We start from the raw sequence: 18979 nt of genomic DNA on the forward strand, positions 1-18979 counted from the left end.
GCGTCCTGGCACTTGTGAAGTGCCTGTTATGTAAGTGATTTTTTAAATTCCTCTATTAAAGTATATTATACGGAGAGCACTATGTCTGTCCCCTTTCTGTTTTTATGAAATACGTTATCCACCTGCTACTTGGTTATCTGAAGGAGTCCCTTGCTTTTGGACCTTTTCATCTGCTGATCCCTATGGGAATGCTTGTTTGACCCTTATGAGAAGGGTCCTTGTGACCAGGTGAGAGGCCATTTGGTTCATGGTGAAGGGTTCTTCTATCAGCTACACATTTTTGCTGTGATCATCACGTTTGCCTGGTGGATGTCTTCTTATCTGGACATTTTTTATATCTGGACATTTTTTTGTGCTCTTCATTATTTTTAGGATTATCACATTGTTATTCCCCTATCCCTGGAATATTGTATTCTATACACTCTTTGGTTTTTTTGTTTTTAGCGCTGCACCTATTTTATTTATTTGTTTAGAGGGATTTGATCGTTTGACCCTGGTGTTCAGCTGCTTCTAGTTTTTTTGTCATACGTGCGCTGATATATTTTCACATTTTGTGTGCCAAAGATGCCTGATCTTCCAGCCTGGACCTGGGTGAGTCATGTGCACACTGCAGTACACTGTGATCACTGAACTGTCCTTATCTCCATCCCCCATCTGTCCCCCCCCATGTTCTTTCAAGATATTCACTAACTTTCACTTTCACTTTCAGTTAGACATTAGATGGTACAAATTTCTTTCCAGTAACCACAGATTTCAGGAAAGAAATTGACACGATTCCCCTGTCAGCTCAGTCAGTGCTGACAGGGGAATCCCTTCTGCTGAGCAATTGTATTGTCCCCACAAACAATGATTATCACTAGCAGATATTGCAGCCGCTAGTGATAATCATAAGAGTATCTGGCAGGCTGGTTGTACCCAATTTGATCAATCAACTTAGTACATTCAGCCTGCCCATTAATGGTTCTAATCTCAGCCAGTTCTCACTGAAACAGCTGAGATTTAACCACTTGCTTACTGGGCACTTAAACCCCCCTCCTATCCAGACCAATTTTCAGCTTTCAGCGCTGGCGCACTTTGAATGACAATTGCACGGTTATACAACACTGTACTCAAATGAAATTTTTATCATTTTTTCCCCACAAATAGAGCTTTCTTTTGGTGGTATTTGATCACCTCTGCGTTTTTATTTATTGTTAAAAAAAAATGTAAAAAGACCGAATTAAAAAAAAAAAAAAAATGTTATTATATTTTGTTATAAAATTTTAAAACAGGTAATTTTTCTCCTTCATTGATGTACGCTGATGAGGCGGCACTGATGGGTGGCAATAATGGGCACTGATCAGTTACACTGATAGGCAGCACTGCTAGGTGGCATTGATAGGTGGCGCTTGTGGGCATTGATAGGTGGCACTCATGGGCATAAGTAGGTGGCAATGGCAGGTGGCACAGATGAGGCATAATTGCCTCTTCCTCTTCGGGACCGATGTCCCTTGCAGATGAGCCGGTGATCAGCTTTTTTTTCTCCTTGCGCTGTCAGCGTGAGGAGAAAAAAAAAACGATCACAGAGCTTTTGTTTTGAGCATGTGATCAGCTGTCATTGGCTGACAGCTGATCACATTGTAAGGGGATCGGGACTCAGTGACTCGGTGATCACAGCGCACACAGGGCACGTGCACCCCCGGAAATTCAGGTCCGCGCTGTGGCCGTCATTCAGCTATAGCGTGGATGTCAAGAGGTTAAACTATCTTAGTGTTAGCTCTTGGGCTGCCCATACATTGATCACTTTTTTCATTCAACTATTAGGTTGAATGAAAAAAAAGAATGTTCCAATTCCCCCATCTACACATTCCAGGTGGAAGGGGGAATCCTCCCACTGTGGACCAGTGGTGGAATCCAATGTGGTGGTGTATAGAGCCAAATAGATTAGAATTGTGTCAATGTCCCAATATTTATGGACCTGACTGTACATATAATTAAAAGGTGTGAGTGAACTCTGTTTCTATCGCATTAAACCTAATTGAATTTGTATTGTTTTAAGTATATCCTTGTTTTGAAATTACATTGATTCTTTCTTAAAAATGGGGGGGGGGGGGGGGGGGCGCAGTTTGCCATCTTTGCCCTGGGCACCAAATGGCCTTGTCCCAGCACTGCAACTGGCTACAGTTTTTTATTTTTTTTATTTTGTTAACGGTTTCTTAAAGCCAGAAAGTTGGAATGTTAAAAGAAAATAGTTTTGAGGCATGTCTATAATTAGTTTTTTTCTCTACACAATTAAACAATTGAATTAACATTTTCCAAGAGTGGTGATTCCATGCTTTTTGCCAGGGGTTGTATGCAAGGCTTTGGAGCTATTTTGACTTGCAATACAAAAGACTTTTGGCTTCCTCATTAAGAAACTGATAAGGGAAATATTTTTCCTGCCTCTTTATCTCGTTTTCACTCACTGTCATAAACTGACACATTTATTTAGAATGAAGGACTACATACTGTACATCTTGTATATACAGAACCTCACAAAAGTGAGTACACCCCTCACATTTTTGTAAATATTTTATTATATCTTTTCATGTGACAACACTGAAGAAATGACACTTTGCTACAATGTGAGTGAGTGTACAGCTTGTATACCATGTAAATTTGCTGTCCCCTGAAAATAACTCAAAAGTGAGTACACCTCTAAGTGAAAATGTCTAAATTGGGCCCAAAGTGTCAATATTTTGTGTGGCCACCATTATTTTCCAGCACTGCCTTAACCCTCTTAGGCTTGGAGTTCACCAGAGCTTCACAGGTTGCCACTGGAGTCCTCTTCCACTGCTCCATGATGACATCATGGAGCTGGTGGATGTTAGAGACCTTGTGCTCCTCCACCTTCTGTTTGAGGATGCCCCACAGATGCTCAATAGGGTTTAGGTCTGGAGACATGTTTGGCCAGTCCATCACCTTTACCCTCAGCTTCTTTAGCAAGGCAGTGGTTGTCTTGGAGGTGTGTTTAGGGTTGTTATCATGTTGGAATACTGCCCTGTGGCCCAGTTTCTGAAATGAGAGGATCATGCTCTGCTTCAGTATGTCACAGTACTTGTTGGCATTCATGGTTCTCTCAATGAACTGTAGCTCCCCAGTGCTGGCAGCACTCATGCAGCCCCAACCATGACACTCCCACCACCATGCTTGACTGTACGCAAGACACACTTGTCTTTGTACTCCTCACCTGGTTGCTGCCACACATGTTTGACACCATCTGAACCAAATACGTTTATCTTGGTCTTATCAGACCACAGGACATGGTTCCAGTAATCCATGCTCTTAGTCTGCTTGTTTTTAGTAAACGGTTTGCAGGCTTTCTTGTGCATCATCTTTAGAAGAGGCTTCCTTCTGGGATGACAGCCATGCAGACCAATTTGATGCAGTTTGCGGCGCATGCCCTAGAAGGTTTTCGTCCAGGATATCACTGTACTTGGCCGCATTCATCTTTCCCTCAATTGCAATCAGTCGTCCTGTCCCTGCAGCTAAAAAACACCCCCACAGCATGATGCTGCCACCACCATGCTTCACTGTTGGGACTGTATTGGACAGGTGATGAGCAGTGCCTGTTTTCTCCATACATACCGCTTAGAATTAAGGCCAAAAAGTTCTATCTTGGTCTCATCAGACCAGAGAATTTTATTTCTCACCATCTTGGAGTCCTTCAGATGTTTTTTGGCAAACTCCATGCAGGCTATCATGTGTCTTGCACTGAGGAGAGGCTTCCGTCGGGCCACTCTCCCATAAAGCCCAGACTGGTAGAGGGCTGCAGTGATGGTTGACTTTCTACAACTTTCTCCCATCTCCCGACTGCATTTCTGGAGCTCAGCCACAGTGATCTTTGGGTTCTTCCTTACCTCTCTCACCAAGGCTCTTCTCCCCCGATAGCTCAGTTTGGCCAGACGGCCAGCTCTAGGAAGGGTTCTGGTCATCCCAAACATCTTCTATTTAAGGATTATGGAGCCCACTGTGCTCTTAGGAACCTTAAGTGCAGCAGAAATTTTTTCGGAGCCTTGGCCAGATCTGTACCTTGCCACAATTCTGTCTCTGAGCTCTTCAGACAGTTCCTTTGACCTTATGATTCTCATTTTCTCTGACATGCACTGTGAGCTGTAAGGTCTTATATAGACAGGTGTGTGGCTTTCCTAATCAAGTCCAATCAGTATAATCAAACACAGCTGGACTCAAATGAAGGTGTAGAACCATCTCAAGGATGATCAGAAGAAATGGACAGCACCTGAGTTAAATATATGAGTGTCACAGCAAAGGGTCTGAATACTTAGGACCATGTGATATTTCAGTTTTTCTTTTTTTAATAAATCTGGAAAAATGTTAACAATTCTGTGTTTTTCTGTCAATATGGGGTGCTTTGTGTACATTAATGAGGAAAAAAATAACTTAAATGATTTTAGCAAATGGCTGCAATATAACAAAGAGTGAAAAATTTAAGGGGGTCTGAATACTTTCCATCCCCACTGTATAACACCAAATTTAACACACCTGCACCCCATTTACACCTGAGACCTTGTAACACTAACTAGTCACATGACACCGGGGAGGGAAAATGCCTAATTGGGTCCAACTTGAACATTTTCACTTAGGGGTGTACTCGCTTTTGTTGCCATAGGTTTAGACATCATTGGCTGTGTGTTGAGTTATTTTGAGGGGACAGTATATTTACACTTTTTTAAAAGCTGTACACGCCCCTACTTTACATCGTATCAAAGCGTCATCTTCAGTGTTGTCACATGAAAAGATATAATAAAATATTTACAAAAATGTGAGGGGTGCACTCACTTTTGTGAGACATTGTATTTATAAATTATCTGATAAAAGAAAGCTTTAGGATTTTAATAAAAATAAGTTCTTGCACTGTTATCTAGCATAAAAAAAAAATAATATAGATAACGTATGGAAGCACACGATGATGGTCTATTTATGAAGACAATGATGTGACATGTGTATCAAATTAATCTATTTAATAATATGCTTAGTTAGAGTATTAACATTAAAGTGTTACTAAACCCAGGACCCACATTACACAGAACATGAAAATGCAAATATTTTAGTAAATATAAACTGATAGAAGTCACAAGACTGCTCTAACTGCTAATGAGAAAAGGTATTTAGCAGTGTCCAGCAGAGCACTGGTTAAAGCTTTTAGGAGGAGTTTTCATTCTCCTCTGGCTGTCCTAGGAGGCTTCAGGACCCCTGTCCCTCTTTCTGGACAGTGCTGATTGGCACTGTGCTGATCACATGCACTCTCCCAAGAAATAAAAAACTCTCCAAGCTCTGTACTATCATGAAATGATTAGGGCACGATGGGCAAAGGGGAGGATCAGAGAAGACAGAATCAAACAGCCTTGTTACACAATGAGGAGGATTAACCCCTTAGGTTCCACAGTGAGTAAAACAAGCATGCTTTACTGCATATGCAGACTGATTTTACTGTTGTGGGTTTAGTAAGACTATAAGCCTTCCTTTTCTATTGCCCATGATGAATGGAAGTGTAAACTCCAAACATAAAGCTGAATTAAAGCAATAGCTCAAGCATAGGACATTTTTTTTATCAACCCTCCCCTTTGCCCTCTCCACCTTTCTCATACCCCTTACTACAGACCTCAGGTCAGCTGGTGTCCTTCATCCAGTGGTTCTGCAGTTCTCTTTTTGAGCCAGTTGACTACTGTGTACCTTGCAAGCTTGGCTGATCTCCATATAATCCTAGTGTAGAGGTTAACCCCCCCACAAGCTCAATTAGATGATTGCAGAATCACCGAAGTCAGCATAGGCTGTAGCGGGTATAAAAGGCTGGAATAGGAGAAATGTATTTTATTTATTTTAATTATTTCAGGTACTTATATAGCACCGATGATATGGGTGGGGGATTTGTTATAAAATTAAAAAAAAAAGTAACATTTTTATTTAAAGCCTAAGTTTAGTAAAAAAGGGACGGTACTTACATTAATGAGAGGTGTCCCTTTTGCTGGTGCCTGCTGTCTTCGTTGAAATCTTCCATCCTTCACCCTCCACATTCATGCTGTGGATGTTAATACAATCAATAGTTTCGACTATGCCTGCCCTAAATGACCCCATCTCTTTTCCTAAAAGCTGTACTATAGCATCCATCTGTTGCATGTCACTTCTATTCCCATAGACCAGCAGGCATGCTGGTACATGTAATTCCATAGCTTTAACTTGCAAGGTTCTGCTGTTACCTGTTATCCTACAAAACGTGTTCAAGACTGGTTATCTACATGCTGTGGATTCAGTTAGCCACACATCCAGCCCAGCCAGACCATCTTCATTTCTATTTAAGTTTGGCTCATTCCCTCTTAGTGTACCCCCAGTGCTTCCTTGTGAAAAGATTTTTTGTGTATCCCCAGTGCTTCCTTGTGTCACTGTCTTCCTGAGAAGATGTCTAGTGCCCCCTTAATGCTTTCTACAGTCCCAGTGTCTTCCAGCTTATCCCCAGTGATTCTCAGTGTGTTCCTGCTTCAACCTGTATCATTGAACCTGTTATGTCCTTTAAGTATTTCATTTTCCTTGTGCCTCTGATTCATTTGAGTACCTTTGCCAGCTTTCAGCCTTCCCTCATTTGTGTCTACAGTCTGGTTCAGTGTCTCTCCGTGTATTCTAGCCTGTTTTTTTGCTCAGTGTCCTCAATGCACGTCTACCTGTCCTGAGTGATTCCTATTTGTCTCTATTCATGCCTACTCAGTCCCAGTTGTACTGTGCATCTCTGTGCACTAATTTCTGTTCCCAGGGTCTGTGTATTTCCCTGCACACCTGACAGCTTGGATTGTACTACCCACTGACCTGTGATCCCTGTGCCTGAAATTTCCCCCAGTCAGTTCCAATAGGTATCCTTGCTGTCCTAAACTCCTCATTTACCCCATCTTTATCCTGTGTGCCTGCATTCCCTGATAACCTTGTGCACCTCAGTGTTCCTCATATATATCATTGCAAAATTAGTGGAAACGTTTCCCCAGGGGGCTTTTAGGCAGCAAAATATTTCTGAAACCATGTTAATAAAAATGTTATTTAATTCAGACATAGAATGCATTATATAGATACAATCAATATCATATGAAATTTCCAGTAGTCGACACAAGCAACAACAAAGGACCATCTTCCATGGCAATCAATTCATTAAAGTTCTAATTGAACAGTTACAATACAATGTATCAATACTATCCATATGAGTCCCCATGAATACCCCAATGCATTTCGACCCTTTTTCCTCTTCCGGTCTTCTTCGGGGGTTTTTAAATTCTAAAGAGATACATCAAAAAGTTCCATTAAGGATTTTCTACAATATACCAAACATGATAGATCATTTCATGATATTACTACTACACACACCAACTAATACAATTTTAATAATCATGGTTGCCTTTCGGTACACACATTATTTAGGATGTGTGTCCCCCATGGAGCGCCACATCTCTCTTGTCACCTTTGGGCTGGTCCCTCTTTTCCACTTGTTCCACTCGCCTTCCCGGCACGGTGGGGAGACGCGGTTACCCGGCGTATCCCCACACATGTGCTTCCATGGTGGGACCCATTCTTGTTTGGGCCACTGGAGGGAGCTCTTCTCCGTGCTCGCAGCGTTCCTGGATCATCGCCGGACGTTTAGGGGTTTTGCGCGTGCGAGGTTTGACCTGCGCATGCGTGAAACGTCATGACATCACACATATTGCGTCGGGCTGACGGCTGTTGCCGGGGAATCATCTTCCAGAATGCCAAGGGGGCCACGTCAACACCACTAATTTTGCGGTTGGGTCTCCAGTTGCAGGGGGAGGATGTGGAGTGGAGATGAGCACCTGTGACTAATAGGTATTTAACTCTATTAAATAAAGGTGCAGTTTCCTGAGGATCTTTAGGTGATCTCTAGATTGCTGCCAACACATGCAGGAAGGGTCGGAACCAACAAGTAAGTGCTAGTACTGGATATGTCCCGCCAGCTGCAGCTCATAGCATAGAGTATATTCATATACTCTTCATGATTTAGGTTTCTCAATGTATTTATCATATTGACATCTCATACACATAGTTTAATAACAAGTAACAATAATATCATTTTCACCACTTGTTTATAATCTTAGACATTCCTATGTTAGGCACTTCACACTATTTCACCTCGTACAGGATTTTTTTTCCACCATCACACATCAGTAGCCTTCTTAGTTTTCTTTATTTTATTTTTTTTCCTATTCACATGTTTGGCACCTTTTTACACGTTTTTGTTTTGTCTTTGGCACATATCAATAACACTTGATTTATGCTACATTTCAACACATAGATCCCATGTTTCTGGCACATATAAATAACATTTTATTTATGACTAATTTTTAAAAATATCAAATTACAGGTGCCTCGCCCTACACCTTCCCCACGGGGTCTAAATGCGTGGCTCCTTGCAAGCCCCGTGGACTATAGAAATGCCCAGAGGGGACAGAGGGAATGAGCAAACATTGTGGGACCACCGCACGCAACATTTTTTATTAATTCTAACTATGCGACACAGGCTCACCTTCCCATCCCCAAATGGTAAGTACTTCACCATATGTATGGAGATGTACTTTCAAAACCTTTAAAATATCATGAAATGATCTATCATGTTTGGTATATTGTAGAAAATCCTTAATGGAACTTTTTGATGTAACTCTTTAGAATTTAAAAACCCCCCGAAGAAGACCGGAAGAGGAAAAAGGGTCGAAATGCATTGGGGGATTCATGGGGATTCATATGGATAGTATTGATACAATGTAACTGTTCAATTAGAACTTTTTTAATGAATTGATTGCCATGGGAGGTGGTCCTTTGTTGTTGCTTGTGTTGACTAGTGGAAATTTCATGTGATATTGATTGTATCTATGTAATGCATTCTATGTCTGAATTAAATAACATTTTTACTGACATGGTTTCAGAAATATTTTGCTGCCTAAAAGCCCCCTGGGGAAACTTTTCCACTAATTTTGCAATTCTTTTTGGGGTGTGCAGCTGTGTCAACTCTTGCATGTGTTACTTCCTTTTGTTGTTCTTCTTTTGGGTGGTTAAACACCCGTTCCCCTCCTAACACATGCGAGTTGCAATAAGAGTAGAGGTATATCCCAATTCTTTGAAAACACAGCAGATAATTTCCCTTCCAGTTACCTATTTAGGTTATACACGAAGGGATCTGCAATAGGCAGAATTAGCCCAAATTTAAGGGAACCGTTAATCGGTCAAAATAGACAGAGCTAGGTAGCCAAGTCTAGGAGGAATAAACTCCACGCGTGAAATAAACAACATTTCTCCCTCCTTTTTGTTTCATTTGGATTAGTGGGATCTAATATACCTTTAGCTCTTCAAATTAGATAATAAAATTGCATCAATATACTCTTCAAATTAGATAACAAAATCGCATCAATATACTACACACACCAACTAATACAATTTTAATAATCATGGTTGCCTTTCAGTACACACATTATTTATGATGTGTGTCCCGCATGGAGTGCCACGTCTCTCTTGTCACCTTTGGGCTGGTACCTCTTTTACCACTCGGCTTCCAGGCACGGTGGGGAGACGCGGTTACCGGGCATCTCACCACATGTGCTTCCACGGTGGGACCCATTCTTGTTTGGGCCACTGGAGGGAGCTCCTCTCCGTGTCGGCGGTGTTCCTGGATCACCGCCGGACGTTTAGGGGTTTCGCGCGTGCAAGGTTTGACCTGCGCATGCGTGAAACGTCATGACATCATGCATATTGCGTCGGGGCTGACAGCTTTTGCCGGGGTATCGCCTTCCGGAACGCTGAGGGGGCCACGTCAACACCGCTAATTTTGCAGTCGGGTCTCCAGTTGCAGGGGGAGGATGTGGGGTGGAGATGAGCACCTGTGATTAATAGGTATTTAACTCTATTAAATAAAGGTGCAGCTTCCTGAGGATCTTTAGGTGATCTCTAGATTGCTGCCAACATATGCAGGAAGGGTCGGAACCAACAAGTAAGTGCTAGTACTGGATATGTCCCGCCAGCTGCAGCTCATAGCATAGAGTATATTCATATACTCTTCATGATTTAGGTTTCTCAATATATTTATCATAATGACATCTCATACACATAGTTTAATAACAAGTAACAATAATATAATTTTCACCACTTGTTTATAATCTTAGACATTCCTATGTTAGACACTTCACAATATTTCACCTCTTACAGGATTTTTTTTCTACCATCACGCATCACTAGCCTTCTTAGTTTTTTTTCCCTATCCACATGTTTGGCACCTTTTTACACGTTTTTTTTTTGTCTTTGGCACATATCAATAACACTTGATTTATGCTACATTTCAACACATAGATTCCATGTTTCTGGCACATATCAATAACATTTTATTTATGCCATATTTTCTTACATAGATACCATCACCTAGTTTTTTCACACACTACCTCACCACTCAGTAGTATCATCACCTTTGTAAGATGATGTATGAGGATATAGAGTTTGTTTAAACTAATTTTTCTCATTTAGTACTCTATACACTTAGTCCAACCTATCATATATTCACATATTACAATTTAAATCCAAAAATTACCAAAATATGAGCAAAGGGACAATATTAGTTGAGACCTCCCTATTAATTGTTTTGAATATTAAGCAGTCTGGCCATATAGGACAATACTGAACACTCACCCGACATCCGCTGACCACATACTAATTTTTATAAATATCAAATTACAGGTGCCTCGCCCTACACCTTCCCCACTGGGTCCAAATGCGTGGCTCCTTGCAAGCCCCATGGACTATAGACATGCCCAGAGGGGACAGAGGGAATGAGCAAACATTGCGGGACCACCGCACGCAACGTTTTTTATTAATTCTAACTATGCGACACAGGCTCACCTTCCCATCCCCAAATGGTAAGTACTTCACCATATGTATGGAGATGTACTTTCAAAACCTTTAAAATATCATGAAGTGATCTATCATGTTTGGTATATTGTAGAAAATCCTTAATGGAACTTTTTGATGTATCTCTTTAGAATTTAAAAACCCCCCGAAGAAGACCGGAAGAGGAAAAAGAGTCGAAATGCATTGGGGGATTCATGGGGATTCATATGGATAGTATTGATACAATGTAACTGTTCAATTAGAACTTTTTTAATGAATTGATTGCCATGGGAGATGGTCCTTTGTTGTTGCTTGTGTCGACTACTGGAAATTTCATGTGATATTGATTGTATCTATGTAATGCATTCTATGTCTGAATTAAATAACATTTTTACTGACATGGTTTCAGAAATATTTTGCTGCCTAAAAGCCCCCTGGGGAAAGTTTTCTATTAATTTTGCAATGCTTTTTGGGGTGTGCAGCTGTGTCAACTCTTGCATGTGTTACTTCACTTTGTTGTTCCTCATATATATCATTACCCCCTTGTTTCTGTAAGCTCAGCATTCCACTTCTGTAAGATACATCTGTACTCCTGTTTCCCTGTAAATCCTGCACCCCAGTGCTGTAATTGTCTCATACTAGTATTCCGTGCCCTACCTGCCTGTGTAAGTCACAAACCAGTGATGTGCTTTACTACTGCCATTCCTGTGGGGTCAGTTTTCCGTGCCTTCCCAGGTCCTCATCCTTGTACGAGATCAGCTGTAACCATCCAACATTCAGGATGCATGGAGGGTCCACTATCCCCAACTGTATGTAACATTCTCCTGATGACGCCATCAGTGAAAAGTTATCTATCAATGGAGGACGGGCAGAACAACCAAATGCTCAGCTCAGATTATATGAAGATCAGCCAAGCTTGCAAGGTACACAGTAGTCAACTGGCTCAAAAAGAGAACTGCAGAACCACTGGGTGAAGGACACCAGCTGACCTGAGGTCTGTAGTAAGGGGTATGAGAAAGGTGGAGAGGGCAAAGGGGAGGGTTGATAAAAAAAAGTCCTATACATGAGCTATTGCTTTAATTCAGCATTATGTTTGTAGTTTACACTTCCATTCATCATGGGCAATAGAAAAGGAAGGCTTATAGTCTTACTAAACCCACAACAGTAAAATCAGTCTGCATATGCAGTAAATCATGCTTGTTTTACTCACTGTGGAACCTAAGGGGTTAATCCTCCTCATTGTGTAACAAGGCTGTTTGATTCTGTCTTCTCTGATCCTCCCCTTTGCCCATAATGCCCTAATCATTTCATGATAGTACAGAGCTTGGAGAGTTTTTTCATTTCTTGGGAGAGTGCATGTGATCAGCATTAGCATCAGCATAGAAAAAGAAGGCTTATAGTCTTACTAAACCCACAACAGTAAAATCAGTCTGTATATGCAGTAAAACATGCTTGTTTTCCTCACTGTGGAACCTAAGGGGTTAATCCTCCTCCATTCATTAGGCTTTGAAGATAACTTTAAATATATGAAAATTATTATTGCTAGCAACCAGTAAAAAATGGAAAATTGTATACTCACCTTTCCGTAATTTTCCTTTCCTGTCGCATCTCATGGCAGCATACACCTATGGGTTGTGGCTCCGCCCCCGCAACCTGATAGGACCGCGTAGCTATTAAGGTCTGAGAGAGCCCCTGCCCCAGCATTCTCCGTGTATATATACCTCACCTCAGATGGGTGGGCATTTGTATGCTGCCATGAGATGCGACAGGAAAGGAAAATTACGGAAAGGTGAGTATACAATTTTCCGTTTTCCTGTCGCATCATGGCAGCATACACCTATGGGGAATAACTCGCAAACTGGGTGGGTATGAGCAAAAGATAAGTTTTATTTAGAAAGTATTGAGGAGTTAGCCCGAATAATCGCTCTCCCAAATTCTACCGTGGACAATCTAGCGAGGTCCACTTTATAATGAGAAATAAAGGTGGTTTTTGAAGACCAAGTGGCTGCTTTGCAGATGGTTTCGGCTGATACCCTGCAGTAGGCTGCCCAGGAGGTCACCATTGCCCTTGTGGAGTGTGCCCTAAAGCCCTCAGGTACTCGTGTGTTGTTCGATGCGTAAGCTCTCTTAATGATCTTTACCAACCATGCTGCGATTGTGCGAGAGGTTGCCGCTTGTCCTCTTCTAAACCCATGAGGAATGACCAGTAGGTCCTCTGTCTTCCTCAGATTGCTGGTTGCCAAGAGGTAGGCCTAGATATTAGACTTTATGTCAAGCGGATGTGGATCACCCTGTTCTGTGGAGAGGGTGGGGAGACATAGCTCTTGGTTAAAGTGGAAAGATGATGACACCTTCGGGATGAAGCGATCCGATGGTTTTAAGACTACTTTGTCTGGATAGAACATTAAGTATGGTTCCTTAGCCTGTAAGGCCTGAATTTCCGATACCCTTTTAGCTGATGTAATTGCTATTAGGAAAGTGACTTTGAGAGTTAGGTCCCACAGGGAAACATTCTCTAACGGAAAAAATGGCTCATGGGATAAGGCTTCCAACACTACTGAAAGATCCCATGTCGGGAAGGAAGGTTTTCTAGGTGGCCTCAACTTTAGGCAAGCCTTCTGAAATTGGATGATGAGAGGTTCTTGAGCCCATTTCACTCCTGTCATAGCGGATAGGGCTGATACATGTACCTTCAGGGTACTAGACCTAAGACCTGTATCTAGACCTAGCTGGAGAAACTCGAGGATCTGAGCAACTGATGGAGATGCCGGGTTCCAGGATTGCTGTTGTGCGATTAAGAGAAAATTCTCCCAGATCCTTTTATAGGTTTTATTGGTCGTGGATTTTCTGCCCTGAAGGAGAGTGTCTATCACCTTCTGGGAGCAACCTTGGACTAAGAACCTAGTCCTTTCAATCTCCATGCTGTTAGATGCAGCCTCTCCGGAAATGGGTGAAGGAGTTGCCCCTGCGACAGTATATCCGCTGTCATTGGGAGTGTCAGTGGTTCTGCTGTGCTCAATTGGAGGAGTGTCATAAACCATGGTCGTCTCGGCCAAAATGGGAGGACTGCTAACACTGTGGCTTTCGACCTCTTGAGTCTGAGTAAGAATCTCGGAATGAGTGGTGTTGGCGGAAAGATGTACCCCAAACGGAAGTTCCAGTCGTGCTGTAGACAATCCGTGCCTTCTGCCGATGGGAAAGGAATTCTGGCTAGATACCTCTGGCATTTCGTGTTGACCGGTGTTGCCGCCAGGTCTTTATCCGGTATCCCCTAGGTTTGGGTTATGAGGGTAAAGGTTTGGTGACTTAAGGCCCACTTGTTGTTTGATACAAAGGTCCGACTTAGAGAGTCGGCTAGTTGATTTTGGACTCCTGGGACATACGTTGCCGTTAACCCCGACAGGTTCAGCTGTGCCCATATGAAGACTGGACGGACTTCCTGCATCATGGAGCGACTTCTGGTGCCCCCCTGCCTGTTGATATAGGCAACTGCCACTCTGTTGTCCAATTTTAGCAGGACCTCTTTCCCCCTGAGGAGGGGGCTGAAGGCTAACAGAGCTTGGAATGCTGCTTTCATCTCCAATATATTTGAGACCACGTTCTGTGTTCTGAATGTCCAAAGGCCCTGGACTGCGTGATGGCGGTACTGTGCCCCCCAGCCCTTCAGGCTGGCGTCTGAAGTGATTACTTCTTGAGGAAGAGGGACTATATGCCTGCATCTCTTCAGATTGTTCAATCTGGTCCACCACCAGAGTGATTGTTTTATTTCTTTCTGGATTATGATTGGCTGAGACAATGATACCCCGTTCCATTGTTTTAACAGTGATGCTTGCAGAGGTCTGGTGTTCCATTGGGCCCACTGTACCATTGGGATGGTTGCTGAGAATGACCCCAGTATGCTGAGGTACTCCCAGGCTGGTAGTATGGTAGAGGCTAATAACTTTCACGCCTTCTGAATGAGACTGGGAATTTTTTCCCGCGGAAGTTCTACCGTATTGAGACTGGTGTCTAGTTCCGCCCCCAGGAATATCATTCTCTGAGTGGGCTGCAGATTGCTTTTCCCCCAGTTTATGATCCAGCCGAAGTTTTGTAGGGTGGTAATCAGAATGGATCGATGCAGTAGAAGGGAATCCTGATTGTCTGCTAGCAAGAGGATGTCGTCCAGGTAATGATGGACTCTCAATCCTTGTTCTCTTAGTAAGGCTATTACTGGCAGTAAGATTTTTGTGAATGTCCTTGGAGCGGTGGAGATCCCGAACGGGAGACTTCGGAATTGAAAATGATGAAGACCTACCTCAAAGCGGAGAAACTTTTGGAATGAGATGTGAATGGGGATGTGCAGATAGGCGTCTTGTAAATCGACGGAAAGCATCCAATCCCCAATATTCATGGCCCGAAGAATTGACTGGAGGCTCTCCATCTTGAATGTCTCGACTAAGATTGAGCGATTGAGATTCTTTAGATCTAAGACAGGGCGGAGATCCCCTGATTTTTTCTTCACCAGAAACAACGGGGAGTAGAATCCCATTGACCTTTGGGATATTGGAACTTCCACTATGGCTTCCTTTTGTAACAGGTCTTGGACGTATTTTGTCAGTAGCATCCTTTTTTCCCGAGATGCCAGTAATCTGGTTACAAAGAATTGGTCTCTTGGAGCCCGTGTCTTGAATTTCCATTTGTGCCCGAACTGGACAGTGTCTATCGTCCATGGGTCCTTTATTGTATCCGCCCAGACCTGCTTGAAACTCATGAGTCTGGCCCCCACTAAAGCTGGTTGGGCGGACGCACCTTCAAAAAGACTTTTGTTCCCCTGTGGTAGGGGTCTTAGACTTCTGGAGCTTGAGGAATGATGACTGGGGATTCTTCCAGTTCCTCCTATACTCTTTTCCAGGCCTGTAGGATCTTGCCTCTCTGTATTTATCTGGCATATTTCTTCTAGAAACTGGTGGTCTCTGCTGTCTGGGCCTCCTATCTGAAGGGATGAGTCCCGATTTTCCTCCGGTGACCTTAGAAATAGCCGAGTACAGTTTTTCGCCAAAAAGGTTTACGCCATCAAAGGGTATTTTACACCAGTTGGACTTTGAGGAGGGATCTGCCGACCAGGGTTTTAACCAAAGCGCCCTTCTGGCCATTACTGAGCTTAACATTGCTCTTGAAGTGGTTTTAAATATGTCCACAGAGGCTTCTGCGACAAAGTCGCCTGCGAGACTAAGTTCTTGGAGGGCTGAGATAACTTTCTCTTGCTCCATTCCTTCTGACACCAGCTTCTCGACCATCGTGGACCAGCTTGAGATAGCCTTGCCGACAGCAGCCATTGCTATTGCTGGCCTGCAGGCGCCACCTGCCGAGAGGTAGGTCCTCTTAAGATCCAGATCGATCTTTCTATCCAGGACATCTTTGAATGTGACTGCATCCTCTATTGGGAGTGTTACGTGCCTAGGCGCATTAGAGAGGAGTCGACCACTGGAGGAGATATTAGTGGGTTGACGTTAGGCTCTTTAAGTGGATAGAGCTTTGCTAATCTGTTGCTGAGGCCAGTTTTTTTCTCTGGCTTTTGCCACTCATCCTTAATTAGATCCTCAAGTTCATCAATGAACGGGAAGTTCTCTGGGTCTTTTTTAAGATTTGGAAAATATTTCCTCACTTTTTGAGGAGTTTCTTTTTCCTCCACCCAGTCGATCGTCTCCTTTACTGACTTCACGAATGGATCGATCAGTGAAAAGTCAAAGCCGGTGGATGCCTCTAGATCATCAGTGTCAGAGAGAGGGTCTGACGTCTTTGATGATGATGGAGCAGTGGATGAGGTGTTTTGTATGGGTTTGCTGGCCTCTGGCCCTGCGACTTGTGGTGATGGTTCGTTTGGTACCCTTGCCTCTGTTTCTCTGTCCTTAGTTGCCTCGATGAAGCACGTGCAACAGGCTAGTTTGTCTGGAAGTGCTGTAGCACCGCAAATCCAGCAGGAGTTCCCGGGTGGACGGGAAGGCTGGGTGACAGGAGATTTCCTGCGCGCAGGGGATTTCTTGTGGTGGGAGCGACTATGCCTTGATCTTGATCGGCTTCTCCTGCGACTTGATCTGCTCCTCCTGCGACTTGAGCGGCTTCTGCGACTTGAGCGACTTCTGCCACGCTCTGAGCGACTCTGCCTGTGGCTTGAGCGGCTCCTTCTTGAAGGCTCCCCTCGTCTTGAATGTGATGATCTGGAAGACCTGGTGGGGCTGTTCAATTTAAACAGCATTAGTGAGGGCTCTCTTTTTCCGCTTTCTTCATACTTACCCATCATCCCCTCTTACCTAATAGGCTGGCGATGGTCTACCTGGGCAGCGGTCTCCATGAAAAGGTGATGAATCAACCTATAACATATAGGTGGCTTAGCATGCATGGGATAGCAGTTAGTAAGCAAGCAAAGAAAAAAAAAAAAACAGAGATCTTACCTGGGCGTGGAGATAGTAAGAGAGAGACAGGGTAGTACAGCTGGGTAGAGTAGCAAAGAGATCCGGTCAAAATTCCTCCTTACAGGCTCAGGAGAGAAGAGACAAGAAAATGCTGACATTTACAGCGTTTTTAAACTTGCCGCCATCACGGCGGTGATGACGTCACGCTCGCGCATGCGCAGATGCGCTCCGAGGCCTTCCGACGCCATTTTGGAAGCTGGAAAGTGGGATGCCCTGACGAGATACCGCTGTTTGCGCATGCGCGAAGAGCTGAGACGCTCGGCGCTAGGCACAGAGAGCGGAGGGGAGACAAGCTGGAGCTATGGAGACAGACAGGAGGGGAAGTTACCCACAGGTGCACTGAAAGGAGCTGGAGACCGCTGCGATCCATAAACCTATTTAAGGTTTGTAATGCATAGTAACATACCCCTGAGACCATCAGAGTAGGGTTCCTTCCATTAAGCTCATTTAGAGGCTGCACAGGATAGGACTTCCACCCAGGAGAGGCTAGAACCTGGCTGGGGCGAATGTTAGGTAAGGGATGCATGTTTCAGTCCTTGACAGGTGAGGAAAAAAAGGAGAATGCTGGGGCAGGGGCTCTCTCAGACCTTAATAGCTACGCGGTCCTATCAGGTTGCGGGGGCGGAGCCACAACCCATAGGTGTATGCTGCCATGATGCGACAGAAAAGTTATTTTATGTCTGATTTGCAACACCTTCACAAGATCTGGAAAGGTAAAAATGCTGTACATAATATTTCCTTCCAATTGCTAGATTTTTTATCTGGTTTTCAGTGGAGCCACACAAAAGATGCCAGAATTTTCTTATCAAAGTCACCAGCCTCCATAGGCAAACCATAGATTAATCTATTTTCTTTCCACCACGGTTGGAAGGAAAGAAAATTGCTTAACACAGTGTTGATGGGGGAATGCCTCCCACTGAGCCATTGTGTTCTTCTGGCGGGGGAGCTTTCATGCCTGGCAGAATGCAATGATTACTGCTAGAAGCTATAGTTGCAGGCAGTAATCACATGCTAAACATCCAACAGGCTGGTTTTACCCAAGTTGATCAAGGAATCAACTTGAGTACAGCCTGCCCATAGATGGATCAAATCTTAGCCGGTCTCTGCTGAACCAGCTGAGCTTTGATCTGTCTATGGCTGGCTATAGAAGTTTGGTATTTAGCTTACCTTGCTTTTTTACGATTGGCTTACTTTAATCCATCCTTAGGCATAGCTAAATACCTTTGAGATGGGTGACTAATTTAACCACTTCAATACCAGGCACTTTCCCCCCTTCCTGCCCAGGCCAATTTTCAGCTTTCAGCACTGTCGCATTTTGAATGACAATTGCGCGGTCGTGCAACACTGTACCCAAACCAAATTTTTATAATTTTGTTCCCATAAATAGAGCTTTCTTTTGGTGGTATTTTATCACCTCTGGGGTTTTTTTTCTTTGTTTCTGTAAGTAAGTTTTCTCCTTCACTGATGGGCACTGATGAGGCAGCACTAATGGGCACAGATGAGGAGGAACCAATGAGTTGGCACTAAAAAGGTGGCACTGATGGGCACTGATGATGGGCACTAATATGCAGCACTCATGGGTACTACTTATGGGTGGCACTGATGGGTACTGGTAGGTGGCACTGATGGGC

At 43.4% G+C, this 18979-nt stretch overlaps 1 protein-coding gene across 1 annotated transcript in view; it reads right to left on the reverse strand.

Moving 5' to 3' along the window:
* LOC141117712 (extracellular calcium-sensing receptor-like) overlaps positions 1–18979 on the reverse strand; it is a 72757-nt gene that overhangs the window by 33298 nt on the left and 20480 nt on the right. The window lies entirely within an intron of this gene.

Source organism: Aquarana catesbeiana, linkage group LG13, assembly GCF_042186555.1.
Source record: "Aquarana catesbeiana isolate 2022-GZ linkage group LG13, ASM4218655v1, whole genome shotgun sequence".
NCBI lineage: Eukaryota > Metazoa > Chordata > Amphibia > Anura > Ranidae > Aquarana > Aquarana catesbeiana.